This window comes from Pyrus communis, chromosome 15 (genome assembly GCF_963583255.1).
Source record: "Pyrus communis chromosome 15, drPyrComm1.1, whole genome shotgun sequence".
In the NCBI taxonomy this organism is placed as follows: Eukaryota; Viridiplantae; Streptophyta; class Magnoliopsida; order Rosales; family Rosaceae; genus Pyrus; species Pyrus communis.
In genome coordinates this window covers 22,549,103-22,566,069 of record NC_084817.1, presented here as the reverse complement: position 1 = coordinate 22,566,069, position 16,967 = coordinate 22,549,103, and the positions used below count along the sequence as shown (strand labels likewise).

General features: G+C 34.3%; 1 pseudogene; it reads right to left on the bottom strand.

The window, feature by feature from the left end:
- LOC137717206 (WAT1-related protein At1g25270-like) overlaps positions 1 to 10,366 on the bottom strand; it is a 35,636-nt pseudogene extending 25,270 nt beyond the window's left edge.
- Between the last annotated feature and the right edge of the window lie 6,601 nt (positions 10,367 to 16,967).

Genomic DNA, 16,967 nt, shown 5'->3' with positions numbered 1-16,967 from the left:
CTCTCTCTTTCTCTCTCTCTATGCCACCTTCCCTTTCTATCTGGCGTCCATAATTGTTTAGTAAATTATACATACAGCATGTTATCAGCACGCTCTTGACGCTGCACTAAAGAGAGTTCATTCTTCAATCAGGGGAGTATTACGTTCTTATTATTCTTTTATGATTAATTTATTATTTTATTGAATTGATATACATGCTATTGATTCAATTTAATTTCTCTTTATTGAACGTGATATAACGCATTGGAGATGCAATTCCGGCTTTCCTTGAAGGATCTACAAATTCAAAGGCTTTTATAGTTTTTTGCCAATCAAGTACGCTTAAAATAAAGTAAGATATTTGAAACGGCCTTGAAACATGAAAACATTCGTCATGATGCATGAACCCTTCTATGTTTATATTTTCCTTTCGATATATATATTGTATATGTTTCATATATTTATCAATATATATACATGTCATGCATTACGCAATTTTTGCTATGTGGAATATGTGAGTCAAAGAATCAAAAGAAATTAGAAGAAATTTAGGGTTTTTCCAAACCCTAAGATTGTCGGGAAAAAAAAACAATTAAACTTTTGGGAAAAGTTTGCGGCTGAAACGCACCAAGCCTCAAGCTTGGGTAAGCAATTAGACAGCCTTTTCAGGCTTACTGATCAAATTGGACCAAGCCTGCTGCTTGGGTCCTTGGTGCATGGGCTTCAAGCCCTCGGTCTGATATAGATGCCAGCAAACGTGCTGGCCTTCTAGCGCCTCGGCCCATCGCCGGTAGCCTCTGCGCTGCTGGGCCTCGCTGCCTTTAACTGCTTGATTGTATGCTGGGCTGCACAACAGTTTTTTTTTCCCAAGCCTGACCCGTGCAATTGCAATTGCAACCCACTTCTTGAATGAGCTGCCCCGTGCAGCCTGACCCGAGCCCAAAGACATGCAATTTTTGCTGCAGGCCTCACACAACCAGCCCACACGTGATGGGCTGTGCCATTTTAGGTTTTTTTCGACCCGACGCCATATTTTTCCATCCCGTGCTTTTTAACCATACCCAAATATTTTTGGGATATTTTTTATTAACGCTAATTAAGCTATAATTCACTTGTCACTTGGCCTGCCGCCAATTGAAGCTAATAAGACCCGAATGCCATTATTTTTGCTTCTACGATCGACCCTGAATGGTCGCGATATAGTAAATTAATTAAAAATGACCAACAGTCCATTAATAAGAAATCCAAAATTATTGGTCTGAAACCCACTCTTGGATACTAATGATTCAATATTTTATTTCTTTTCTTTGAACCATTCACATACTTTCGTAGTAACGAAGCTCTCACACTTGAGTTCCCGAAGAACCTCAAATCCACTACACTTAAAACAACATATTGTATTCAGTTTCTTGCTGGAACACTTTCTTTTATGAACTAAATGTTCATAAACTAAATTGAACCTCTAGTTTCAAATTTAGTGCCTTTGAAACCCAAAGTTTTCATAAAACAATACACCCATGAAAACCCGACGTTTTTCATGAAAACCATGTCTTAAAACTCGAATGTTCTAACTTTGATGCTTACGGATGATTCATTCCCATAGCACCAATCACAATCTTGTTCCCTCCAAATTCAATGGATTATCGAATCGTCACAAGTTTGATTTCCCTTATTTGGACGTTTCTAATAGAAACCACTTTATGTAGGGTACAAGACATTGCCTGAAGCACACCATGATTATGTCCATGAATGAATACAATTCTAAAGTTTATAAATTCGATTGAATTTTGACTAGAGAATAATTTTCTAGTCCTTCCATGTTTTTAACTTGCAACTGAAGTAGCAATGTATAAAGCGGAAGTTTAAAAAATTCTTGGATCTGATTACTACCATAAACGTGAGAGAACGGCATAGACTCGGTTCGGCTGGAGTCTACCAAATGGCTCGACGCAGTTCGGTCACAGCCTACCAAAACGGTTGTGCCCTGCTTAGGCACAGGTGCACCGAATAGTGCTGCTCTGCTTCCCCAGAGACTTATCGAACAGACCCTTCCAGCTTCGGCTGAAGCCTACCAAATCCAATTCGGGGTCTATTTATCTCACGATCCAATTTTGAGTTTGTTTTTACAACATATGGTAGAATCAAGGCATGCCAAGGTGTGGCATCATGCCTGAAGCATGATCGTTGGCACCTAAGACCTAAAAACTTCAAGAATAAGGAAAAATATTCCCGAACCTTAACCCTACAAAATCTACTTCCATCTCGATGGAATAGATCATTGGTTATACACATGTTCGTGCCCCTACCAATGTTGTTGAGGAGTACCATTCTCGTAGTCAATCTGTGACACTAATTTTGCTCCACCAAACATCGTTGGAAGAGCAGAATTTTGATATGGATGGCCTTGTTGGCATAATCCCCTTAGTAAACCATTACTTTTTGAACATTTTTCCATGTTCTTGGATTCAAGTTTGGTGTATGTTTTACTTATGGATAATCTTATTGATATTGTCTTCAAATATGAGTTAATTGAATTATGTTTCTTGTATACAAGTGACCAAATTCAATTAAACATGTGATTAGGTAGGAATGTGAGAAAGTTAGTTGTCAAGATGAATGCGATGCTACGCACACTAACTTTACACCTAAATCACATTTCTAACAACGACTTCAGGTCTATCCAACATGATTAAGAGCATTGGCACGCTCCTCATTGTATGAATGGTACCAAATTACCATTTAAGGGACCTTAAATTCTCCATGTCGTTGAGTTTTTAAGGATATTCAAGGGAACAATAATCATAAATGAAACCACCGAAGAAAATAGAGTGGAATATCTTTGCACCACCTCCAAAAATGAGCATGCAGCTTTGATTTGGGGCCAATAGGTTGTTTCCCAACTGGGAACACACCACATGTGTCCGCCCTGGAGCTTAGTGATTGAGCAGTTTACTTGCTTTGGCACGACCATTTGGGACACTTAGGTCGAACAATGATGTTACGACGCATCTCCTTACTCGAAGTAAGGATCTTGTGCCTACAAGCACACTTTTCCAACCCTGCTCATTAGGGACATTAATTTTCTATATTATTCCTTGCAAAGATACGAAATCACACCCTTTTCACAGTGGATTCAAGGGAATATATGTGGACTAATCCAACCAAAATACGAACCATATAAAGGCTTATGGTTTTGGTTGATGAATCGACAAATTGGTCACATGTTTGTCCACACACATTGCTGCTAAACCTCTTGGCCGATTAAGGGTTCACCACTCTACTTATCCCATAAAGTCCGGGAAACTGGATAATGCCAGAGAGTTTATATCGACAGTTTTTGATAAAGTATTGCATGTATTTTGGGTTTACAATTGAACATCGAATTCCCATGTTCACCCCAAATAGCCTCGCCTAGTGATCATAAAGTGCAATTTAAATGATTGCCCGGATTTTGGTGAATGTAACAAGTTTTCGGTTTCTGCCTAGGGCTATGCAATCTTGTACGCAACTGTGTTGGTCTGCCTTAAGGCCCATTGCCACCCAACCTATATGACGTTACAATTGGTTACTGGGTACGAACCTGACGATTTACGCATTTGAGTGTGCATTCCATGTGCCAAGTTGCACCGCCGCAACGTACCAATATGGGTCCTCAAAGAAGGATGTGAATCTTTGTCGATTATGATTCTCCTTCACACTAGTTCTCTTCGAGCCCTTGCACGTGATCTCTTTACAGCTCATTTGTGGGTTCATTTGCGGGTTCACACTAGCAAGGACATGTATATTTAAGAATATAAGTGAGAATGTGACGACAAAGTTTCCACAATGCTGAGGGACTCATTCTCAACAATATACATATTTTAGAGAATAATCAACGATAAATTAGAACAATATCAATTAACAAAACCGTTACTATTCGAGAAAATGCAAGATGACCATGTTATAATGCGAAAATCAAGTTTTTCAGTCAAGAGTACGTACATACCTTCCAAGATGCAACTTCTCGTCTAATACCAAAGACCCAACGATGACAACGAGCATTAACATGAGATGGTTGAAAATAGATACAAACAAAGGGCCTCGCATGTCTATGCACAAAGCAATAAATGCAGCACTTAGCCCGGTGACCATAATTCCCTACAGCATAAAGTCACCAACATATATAGATAGATCCAATTATTAATATATAGATATAGATAGATTCAATTAATTAATAATTGACTATAAATTCAAGTACTCTAGATAAAGATGAAGAAAATGTTAAAACAATAAATAACCAGTAAAAGAAGGGTGTGACGTACCGAGTATGCCACTGTTAGAAGCCTAATATTCCAACCTAGCATCCATTGGCTCCAGTCCCTCTCCTTGCAGAGGGCAAAACCAACGGCCTGGATTGACCCCATTGCTGACATTAGAGCAGTGCTTGAATAATAGCAAGGGTATGTCACACTCATTTTAGTCTATGAATTGCACCCAAAAAATAATTAGCTGAATAAATCCAAAATGTTAACACTAGCTACTATCATCATCTTGTGAAAAGATGAAACGGAAATTAATAGGAAGACAAATGCTAATTTATTTATAAATGAAAAGCTTCTTCTTCATTAATTTATTTATAGGAAGACGAATTTTGGTTTTGTTTTTGTTCACAAGAGATGTTGAAGGAGAAGAAATTGGATAGAAGAAAAGATACAATGACGAGTGAGTGCTCTTAATTACTTGAATTACAGACATTAGATTTGACTTTATAAATTTTCCTTTTCATTGAACTGACAGATTTAATAATGATTTTTATTAAAAACGAGACTAACATTGTGGGACAATGATTTTTGGGACTCCACATGGTACTCAGAGTGGCCGAAATGGCCAGTAAGCTTCGGAGTGTGTGGCTCGGAGCAGGTCAGGCTCCTTAGATTGGACCCCTCAGACCATGGTATCAAAACAAGTGATTCTGATACCTCTGAACTGGAAGGCGAGATCCATCTCATCAAGACAAACGAACTTGTTCTTGAAAAAAATGAAAATATAATTAAATCCCAGTATAATGTATCTTGAATACCTGCGAAATCTCTATATTAATATGATTGGCATGCGTCGCAAGCATATCAAACGGACTTCTAATAATATTGTGTCCACCAGTGCCAAGATATATATACAACCTCGAGCTGAAAGGATTTATGCGTGACACCTAATTGTCACTACCACTGGTATAGATTTACATAGGAATTTACAGATCACGCACTAATAAGGACTGCTAGCAGCACTAATAAGGACTGCTAGCAGCAGGACTTGAACCTTGGTGTGGTGACACATAAGGTAAGCACCTTACCAACTGAGTCAACCTTCGCTGGCAAAAAGATAGATCCTTGTAACTCTTTTTTTTTTTTTTTTTGTAGATAAAAACCCAGCTAGTGTTAAACATCCAAATAAAATCCAAAAGAGTGATGTTATTTCCACCCTAATGTCTTATCTTTTCACCCACCTTTTAATGAGTTTTTTAATTACAAATTTGTCTATTTACAAAAAGATTGATAAAGACATTAATTATCTTGTTTTGCTTAATTTAAAAATAAATAAAAAAAGTTGCGTGTGGGAACGATTTGTCTACCTTAAACTCTAACTCATATTTTCATCTCCTTCATTTAGAGAGTAAAAAAATATCAATGGACTTAGAAGATGACTTTTTCATTGAATATGTGGAAGATGACGCTTTTACGGAAGAGGTAGAAGATTATTTTTCCATTGAAAAGGTAGAAGAATAATTTGTGTGTAGATCATTTGAATTTATCCGTCGTAATTTTGAATTTGTCGTTCTTGAATTCTTTGGAATTTGGATACCTCTATCGTTTCCATTTGAATTTGCAGAACTTAGTGGTTTTCATTTACATATTATTTGTTATATTTCTTAAGAGAATTTTATAATTTCATATGTATGTATATATTAAGGGTTTATTTTGGGAATAATAATGGGTGGAGAAATAACATTTTAATTTTTTAACTTTTTAAGGTGAGTGAGATTATAATGTGAGTGTGAAAATAAAATCATGGGTGGGTCTAATAGCTCTCAATCCAAAATTCAGATAGTCTACTATGTAGCTATGTAGGCAAATAAATGACATATTATTATAAAATATTTACAACTCATGCCACAATACCCTAAATAAGTCAATAAGTGTTTTTTTTTTTTTTTGGTTGAACAATAAGTGTTATTATTACTTACCCTTAATTATGACAAATGAGCAATGAGCTCCTGTTTTAAAACCAGGTATTACAAATATAAATAATATCTATAACTACTAATATATTATACTATGTAATATATCTACATATAAACTAATTTACCTATATTATAAAAATTCAATAATTTACCTACATTGTTTTGATATAAATGATTTACCTACGGTTATATTTATTTTAATCACCTTTAATTATGATCAATGAGCAAGAATGTTGATAAACTCATCCTATTGTCCTATTTTTTCACCCACATTTTAATAAAAATATTAATGACATATTTATCCTTTTGAAAACAGCTTTTAAACCCTTATTTATTTCATTATAATTCATGTTATAATTCATGTCTCTCCATCTCTCTCTTTGTCGAAACTGGAAAAACTGAAATAGGACAATAACTTGAGCCACCAATGCCAACAAAGAAAGGTATCCCAACTTCTTACCAATTTAACTAATTCCCTCATGGCCACAAACTCCGCTCAAAATGGACACCGATCCCTTCATTTTTCCCGGTCAGCACCGAAATAAATTCTCCCTTCTCATCACTCACCACCACTTCATAAACCCTACCCCATTACTCCCCACCCATGCTTCATCCTTTCTCTCCCCCGTCCTCTCTGTTCTCCCACTCCCGTTTATCTCTCTACTTCCCTCTTCCGTTTCTCTCTTCCCAAAGGAGATGCCGCCAATCAAGTGTTAAAGGTTTTGGTTGCTGACTATGGTGGGTGACGTTTTGAGGGGGTTGGTACAGCAAGGGTAATGACATTCTGAAAAACTAAAATAGAATTAGTTTAGATATAAATTAGAGGAACCACTTAGTACTACGGTCTAGTGGTATTCCTCTTCATTTATAAGTGAGAGGTCTTATGTTCGATTATTGTCAAATGCAATTTTGAACCACATTATTGATAGCACATTGTAAGATTTAGCCCACCTCATCCCCTTAGTGTAGATAATATCGTTTGTTAAAATTAAAAAAAATAAAAAAAAAAGAAAAGAAAAAAAAGAGAGGATATTTTAGGAATAACAATGGGTGAAGAAATAACATTTTAATTTTTAAACTTCTTATAGTGAATAGAATTATAATGTGGGTCGGACAATAAGATAATGAGATGAGTTTAGTAGCACTCATGAGCAATGAGCTCTTGTTTTAAAACCACGTATTACAAATATAAATAATATCTATAACTACTAATATATTATACTATATAATATATCCACATATTGATTAATTTACCTATAATTTAAAATTCAATAATTTACCTGCATTCTTTTGATATAATTGATTTACCTACGATTATATTTATACTAATCACCTGCCTTTAAATGTATATTAATTTATCTATATTTGCTTGTACAATAATTTACCTAGCTGCAAGAAAATACAAGTAAATTAGTTTTCAAACACAAACATATGTAAAGAGCAAGAACATGTTAAAAAGAGCAGCAACGTGTAGTATTGTCTTAAAAAAAATCAATTATAAATTTTGAAATTTGATAGAAGAAAAAGGGAAAAAAACTGGACCTATCATCCCACAGGGAGATTATACATACCAATCAATTAAAAAATTTAAACACCATTTATGAAAGCGTTACCAGATTTGCAATATATTCCACCAAATTTGCTTTAAAATAATGAGGGGCATTCTAGGATGAAAAGTTTATAGAATACGAGTCACTAAGCCATAAATGAAAATTTGCTTAGTTGGATTCTTGTCACTGGGTTTAACTCTAGAAAAAGAAATGAGACAGATTATTATTATTATTACTATTATTTTGAACAAACGATATTATCTACACTAAAGGGAGGTGAGATTAGCCTCACAATTTGCTAGCAATAATATGGTTCAAATTCGCATTTGGTAGGAATCGAACCTAAAATCTCTTATTTACAAGTGAAAAGGAATATCACTAGATCATATTACTAAGTGACAATGAGATGGATTAATTAAGGGTCATAAAATATTAGTTTCACAGGGAAAGGTCAAATTTTTAGAAAGAAAAAAAAAAGCCTACATGAGTTAAAGGTTACCTAAAAATATAGCCAAAATTAAATGGTGGGTTAGAAGCTTTAGTCAGATGCCGTCAAGAAAAAAAAAATTGGTAAGAGAATCACCAGGATAATGAGCCATATAGCGTAACAAATACAGCTTCCGAAGGCCAGTAGACAACCCAATAGTCGATCACCAGAATCTGTTTGCGGTAATGATGCCAAGTGGCTGTGTTGTTGCTGACTAGTATGTAAAAGGGCAACATGCATGGACCATATTTTGATTTTCCACACCCTCATAAAAGGCCAGAAGCATTGCTCCACCTATTACTATTAATGTTCCCACCATCTTCGCCTTCCCTGTTAGGCTTCTCAAATTCAACTTCTCCAGCTTAAGAAAAATGATCATGATTAATGTTAATAATAAAAATGTTAAATATCATCAATTATCTACATCTTCATGCTTAATTTTGCCTTCAATTCTCCTTGATTGTACTTTTGACTTTTCTTAGTTTCACTGCTCATTCTCTTCGATCCATTTAGGTCAATGCGTCTGATAATTGTTTTAGATATCTTCATCAGAACTTCATCCCTTATTTATCTTTTAAAAGTTGTGTTACTAAAATGAATTATTGCTCCACATTCAGACGAGTATAATAACAATACTCACAAAATTTTAAATTGAAGGCCAAAGCTTCAATTAGGCTTAACTTCAAAGACTAATACTATAATTTTTTTTTTCAAAATAATAATAAAGCTGGAAAATATGTTGCCTGAAGGTGATGGCCAAGATGAAAGTAATAGCTGGGATGAGTCGGGCTATGGCAGAAGCAAATATGGCCGATGTTAAGGCTACGCTTTCAATGTACAAATTTTGTGATAAAGATCCACTGCAAAATTAATGTTAATTAATTAATAGTCATTTAAATACATGGAAAATAGAATATATAGTCATTAAAGACGATTTTAGCATATTTTCCTTTTTTTCTTCTATTTATTTGGAGAAGACGCATGGCATCTCATTTCATTGAAATAAAGACATAAATAAACAATTAATGTATATTTATATTATTAGCATGGAACGGCACTGCTATGGTGTATATATGTACATATCAAATAAGTTCTTTTCTTTTCGTTTTTTTTCATTTTTTTTATTTTTTGAAAATGGAAAAACTGTGGATGCTGCCTTATGAGCCCTAGAAAGATCAAATATATATTGGTGCAAAAGTTACGTAAAAAAGTTGTGGACATGCGTATTTACAGAGATATACAGTTGGCAATTCCATTTATAGTGGACCACCCCTGTAAGCACTAATATCTACAGCATGCACAACCAATATATACGTACCAATAAATATAAATATAGCTTATACGTACGATTACAATTACTTACTCCCCAAACAAATATTATTTCCAATTATAACGTAGGAGAAGATCGTGATTTGGAAGAAAGACAATTGCACATGGATACGGTTCTTACCCGAACAAGCCAGACAAAAATCCTTGCAGGAGTACCATCCATGTGAGTTTTGGCCTGTTCTTCCTGCATGCAAAAATAAACACCAGTTAACTGTTTTAAAAAAGTAGCAGATATGGTTTGCTTGCTATCTCTCTTTTCTCCTTTTTGTTTTGGAATTTGCACAGGGTTTAAAGCCAATGACACTTCTCGTACGTGCATATATGATGAACTTATTGAATGTTCTCAAACATTACTGTAAATACATTAGAAGATTATGCAGCTACTTTACAGAGAGAGAGAGAGAGAGAGAGAGAGAGAGAGAACTAATAACTAGACAATAATATGATTTTTATTTTTTCTGTAAGGAGAAAAAAGATTCACAAAATAACAAAAAATAGGTATTATATGGCACTGAATATTTCTATGGAAAAACAAAAAATAATAAGTTATGTTATGTATAAGAAGAAAGGAGAGAGGTGCAAAATTGCAAATGATCACCTTTCAAAGAAAAGAGCAATAGGAAGAAGGAAGGCGGTTCCAAAAATGAAGCGATATGCAACAAGAATCCTTAAGTTCATTCCATCGTTAGCGGCCAGTTTGTAGAGAACATTAACTCCTGCAAATGCAAACTGAACCACCACCATTAACAACACTGGCTTCAACCCATGCAGAGCATTACATATCCGACCAGTACCCATCGCCATCGATCACCAATATCACACACACTTAGAGAGAGAGAGAGAGAGAGAGAGAGAGAGAGGGTTTGAGTGGTAAAAGAAATAAATTACGGAATTGATTGAAATTGAGAGATTTTAGAGCGGTCGGTGCTTCTGGCTTCTTTGGTAGTTCCCACGTCACCACCTACGTACCACATGATCATCGTGGGTCGTGGGCCTTTGCCCAACGACACGAAAGCCAGGGTCGACAACAAGAGCCGTCGGGCAAAGAAAAACTAGCAGACGAACACAAGTTTTGTCGGTCAAATCTTCAAATATTATGTTTCACTTTGAGTAAATCCGAAATGTTGATTAGCTTTGCACTGTCAACTGAAAAATTAGCCGAGCGAAGTACCTTTACATGGTGAAGTTGTCGTCATCACAAAAACGTTACTGTTAAATGTAGTAGTGTAGGCCAAAGCCTTATATTCTGGGGTAGTGACATAAGGCAAATATTGATCAGGAAGAGCTAGTATAACTTAATAATTAACCTTTCCTCTAAGAGCAAGAGGAATCATAACGGCATCAGAAAACATGTTATGCGGTAGGCAATGAGTGTTGCAGCATAAGGATGTTGCTGATGAAGATCAATGGATCAGGAAGGATTGCATCACAATGCAATCCAACATGAAGTTCTGAGTTTATAGTTTGCATATGTTTGAAGGTTGTATTTGAATGTATTAAATGGTTGAGATTAGAACATCTAAATAATGTAGAGTGAGTGACGTGTATTAGTTAGTGGTGATTTAAGTTGGCCCTTGTAGTGCACATGACCTCACTAACACGAGGGAACGGTGTGAAATCCCAATAGCTTTCTTTTGTTCTTTGCTAGCAGCACACTATTGCCTTGTTTGACAGCTTGAACTGTACTGATTATTTCAATCGAATAAGATAATTTATGTATTGATAGTACTGACTAAATTAGTCGGGTGTTTGATGTAGTATTGTACTAATGACCTGATTGTTGAAATAGAAAAATCCACTTTTTGTTCTTGCATAAATTGCAGATTTGAATCTGAGGAAGGGGAGGGACCAACAACAATTCCATCACTCTCTTCAATCACTGCCGCCAGATTCCATCATATTTCTAACCTATTCAAATAAAAAGCCCAGATGAAATCTTTCCCATATGACATCAAATGTAAATTCCCCAAATTACTTTGACAAAAAATCCCCAAAATTAAAATCGCAGAACAAAAGTTCTGCAACCAACATAGCATTCTACAACCAATTTGCTCCAATTTGCGTGTCGACCTCCTTTAACAAATCAAACTCCAACCCTTTCTTCTTCAGCTCCTTGATGAACTTTCCCATAAGATTCTTATCCTCGTTATCTCTCTCCATCAACTTCTCCAGTTATACCCCATTGTGTCGGTTTTATACCCCATTGTCCAAATGATACCCAGTGATAAGCAGAGCAACAGGATCCAGAACCGGCGGCATGCGAACCCGTGCGGGTACTGCTATGAGGAACTGAAGATGAGGGCGATGAAGAAGATGAAAGCATCGTGAAAGAGGAAGAAGAAGGTGAAAGAGGAGGAAGAAGAAGAAGGTGAAAGAGGAAGAAGAAGATGAAACATCGTGATTTACTTTTGAACTGAGTTGATTTGGGGTTCTTGAGAGAGACCCTGTTGAGAATTAGCTCTTCTTCTTTCAGCCCTTGCTTCGGAAGTGGGTGTGAGGAGAGAGAGAAGACGAAGGAGAAGAAAATGAGAAAGAAAAATCTGGGATTGGCGATGGCAACGACAGCGAGCTTGCAGAACGATGCGAGAGAGCGAGAGAGCGAGAGAGCGAGAGTGATGGAGCGAGATGGATGGACCCGACTAATGATACAAAGGTTTTCGGAAGGATCAAAAACGGGCATACACCGGATAAATATGTGGGCCCAGTATAAGTAATACAGGTGGCATTCGTGTCGTGTTTTCTGTGTTCGTGTTATTTTCATGTCATACCCAATATCTTAACGGGTTGTATCGTGTAATACCCGTTAAAATAAGCGGGTAAAATGACCTCATCCTAAATCAATCCGATAATATTAACAGGTAATATGACCCGACCCGTTATCTATTAAAGAAAAAATATTTTAAACCAATAAATAATCAAATGAAAAACATAGTACTAAATAAGCATATACATACCATATTGTCACATCCAAAACATAAAAACGAATTTTTCTTTTAAGTATATTTTCACTTACCTAAATTGATCAAATGGTAAAATTGGAAAATATTGGAGTAGAGAAGGGGTTTTTTTGTTCAAAAAAGTTCTAATAATATAAATGAAATAGAATCCAACGGTATAGATTTACTCTCATTTATCTTACGGCTGTTATTTAAGTAAAGTCTTTAATAGTTTTTTAATTAATGTAGAAGTGTAAAAATATAGAAAAAATATATATAAACGCTCATAATGACAAGCTTTACAACTTTCATGAAGAGCTTAACTTCGAAATTCGCCACTATAATCATATAAATCATAGATCAAAATTTAACTGTTGATTGTTGTTTACATTTACGCTTCATTGTTCTCATCAAATTTTGTTTTTTTTTTTTAAAACATGATCTATTAAAGGATGCATAAAGATGAACGATTTAGATTGTTGAAATTATATTCACAGTTAGTGAAAATATTGCTTGATGTTTATAAAGTTTCTACAAACTATATGACATCGACTAGTTAACCATAAATATCGAAACGTGATATCAAAGATCTGAACCGTTCATCTTCTTACATCTGTCAGATGATCATGTTTTCAAAAAAGAAAATTTAAAAAATGAAATTCAGTAAGAAGAATAAAGAGTAAATGACAATCGACGGTTAAATATAAATTTAAGGTTCATGGATTATAGTGTTGGATTTCGAAGCTGACCCCTTCATGAAAGTTGTAAAGCTTGTCATTATGAGTGATTGTGTGTGTGTGTGTGTGTGTGTGTGTATATATTTTTTTTTTACATTTTTTACACTTCTACAATAATTATTATTAATTTTATTAATTTTTCCCTCAAATAAAAAACATTATTCATGAGGGTTTGGAGCATTTTAAAAATCTAAACAATAATGTAAGTGTAACCGTTATCTATTCATGGAGGAATAATGATGAATCACGAGTGTTTATATATTCTTTCACATTTTTCATACTTGTATGTATGTCTTCTTATTTCTTACCTATACAAATATTATACTAGTTTATTTTAATATTGGACAACAACATGTTAAGTAAAATTTATCCTAATAATGATAATAAGGAACTCTCATAATAAAAATAAATAGTGACAATTTTTTTTTTTTTTTTTAAACTTATATAGAATAATAATACAAAACTATATATTTAATATAGAATATATTGTATATATTAATAGGGAAAGTTAGAATCCCCTGCACTTTTCTAATATTCTTTAGATTAAACATTGGTTCTATTTTGAAATTTGATTAGGACGCCTAAACAATAGCCATGTCAACATTTATATATATTTTTTAGATTAAATGTAATTATTGTGGTTTTTTAATTTAAAATGTTAATTATTAAATTCCATATATATCCTTTTAGGTTGATATATTTTTGTACATGGCCTTTTTCTTAGGAAGCCAGTTTCTTCTCCCACGTTTGAGCCGTATGGTTTCTTCTCCCACGTTAGAATTCTGTGATCCTCATTTTTGAATTTTGAATGGACTTATCCATTTCAATTATTGGTTCTTTTCACTATTTTATATTGATATCATGTGAGATAATTAGATGTATTCTCTATTTTCGGAGACTTGAGGCTGGTAGGTTCAGATAATATATTTAAATGTACCGAATACATACCAAGAAGATATATAAAGTAACGTACCAAATATATTTTTTTAAATAAATATAAATGTACCAAAATAATATATAAATGTATCAAATACATACAAAAAAGAAATATGAATGAACCAAATACGTACCAAGAAGATATATAAAGTAACGTACCAAATATGTAACAAGGAGAAATATATGTTTAATTGAGAAAATATATGTACCAAATATGTTCTTTTTTGAAATAAATATAAACGTACCAATTAAAGACATACAAAAAAGAAAACAAACATACCAAATATGTACTAAGAAGATATATTAAGTAACGTATCAAATATGTACCAAGAAGAAATCTACGTTTCATGTGTAATTTGAAAGACTTTTTATTAAAATTGAATATTACAATATTTATCTACAAGATTTTAGGAGTTTTGAGATATTATCTAAGAAAATTAAAAAGTATATTAAATATAATGGCAAGTCGCATTCATGAGTATTTTGAAAGACTTTTTATTGGAATTAAATTCTACAATATTTATCTACAAGATTTTAGGAGTTTTGATGTATTATCTAGGAATTAAAAGGTATATTTATATAATGGCAAGTTGGGTAATTTAAATTATAAAAAAGGCTACTTCTAATCCATGTGGCACCTAAATTGTAGGAAAATGTTTAATCAAAACTCTAAAAGGCATAAATGTTTAACCTTAAAATTTTAAAACCTAGGTATCTATATCAAAAGCCCCCATATTAATATGGCTATTGTATTTTATAATATATCTTTTAGTAATTAAACTTTAAAATTATCAAAATATTTTTTTCTTCTTAATGGGTCGAAATGGGTTACTTGCGTGTATACCTGTTAAGGACCCGTTACCCGATAATGACCCGATTAGTTATCGTGTTGACCTGTTACCCTATAATTGTTATTTGCTATATGATTCTCCAATTTCATGTTCCCTTTTTATACTTGCACTTTCACATATTTATGGTTTTCGTTACTTTCAAGTGTTGGCCAACATGTGCTATCTAGGTGTCACTTGGATATCTAAGTTGAGACATGTCATATTTGGAGATTACATGGTTGGTGTATATGAAGACAGAAAGCTAGTGTGCTTAGTGGCAGCTCTTCAAATCAGTGGCAGTAGGTGCTTTCCCACACTAATGGAGAATGTTACTCATGCTGCAAGAAAAGTCATAATTTATCATGAAGTTCAGAGATTTTAGTTTGAATGTTTGAAGGTTGTATTTGAATGTATTGAACGGTTGAGATTAGAACATCTAAACAGTGTAGAGTGAGCCCCGTGTATTAGTTAGTAGTGTTTCAAGTTGGCCCGTGCGGACTGCGGTGCACATGACCTCTCTTACACGAGGGGAACCGTGTGAAATCTCAACGGCTTTCTTTTGTCCTTTGCTAGCATCACACTATATGTGTGATTGTTTTGCTGTAGTGTAATCGGATCTAAGAAAGACGGATGAAATCGTGGAGCTACGTACTCCCATTGCTGCTGAGTTCATCTTTCTTCTTGCTACTTTATAACTTTTGCAGAAATCCTACAAAAAACTATACACATTTACAGAAAACAACAATGAGGACAGTGAAATTCATTACAACCTCTGCTACCAGTTTGAAAAATATATTGAGACCTGCATATGCAATGTGAGTCACCATCATCATCATCAATGGCTTCAAACCCCTCTACTGCACTACTAAAACATATCATCCTCTTCCAAATGCATGCAATCAGCATTTTTGGAGAGAGAGAGAGAGAGAGAGAGAGAGAGAGAGTGTGTGTGTGTGGCTTTTTGGGAGAGCTCCGTATTATAATTAGGATGTGAAATTGTAATGTAGCTCTTGTTTAGCTGTTGTGCAATTCACCTGGTGGTGTTGTTTGTCGACCCACTAGTTCGCTTGGGACAAAAACCAAATAAAGGGAAAAATTTCTTTGGATCCATTAAGTCGCTTTTAATACCCAATTTTAATATTTTCATCATTGAACGTAGAATTATTAGAGAGATGGACTGATATATGGTTCACTTTCAACAACATCGATACTATCCCCAACTTGATAATTACTATCTGCACAATCCGTCAGGTGTGAGATTTTATCACAAAAGGTCTCGGTGTTAGTTGAAGTGGGGTTAGGATATTTAAACTCTTCTTTTCTTATTGATATGGTCGATGTGGGACATTTCAACATTGAATTCTCTATTTTGCCGCTAAAATTGTTAAAAATAATAGTCGATGTAAGCCCCAACTACATTGACGCCCACTACTTTCCGACGACTTATTCACCAATGCTGGCGAATCTTTTGTTGCCAGCATCCCCTCCCCATCTCCTTCTCTTCCTTTTTAAATAGTTCTTTATGTTTTTTATTTGAAGTTTAGAATTAAGTTAAATGTAAGGGTGGGGGACCGATCAATTCTCAAGGGACATGGAGAGCAGACATATCGGGGGTTTTCAAAGAGAGATTGTCAACCTCTAACATTTTGTAGTCAAATCCTGAATGATTTGGTCTCAATCTTGGACTTATAAATCCTTAATAACCTGGTCTCAATAATGAATCCCTTACCTAAACATAGACTTTAGGCTTTATTTAACATAAAAAGAAAAAAAATATATTTATGCTTAATTTAAAATTTAAATGTCTAAAATATTCACTTTAAGGTGGCAGGATGAACAATGTATATGGATACTTATATCTCATATTGCTAAAAGATAATCTAATAATTATTAATACCTGATCTATCACTTGTTTTGGCTAGTTCGATAATTAAAAGTCTCTTTAATTCCTCCCCCTCATTTTGAA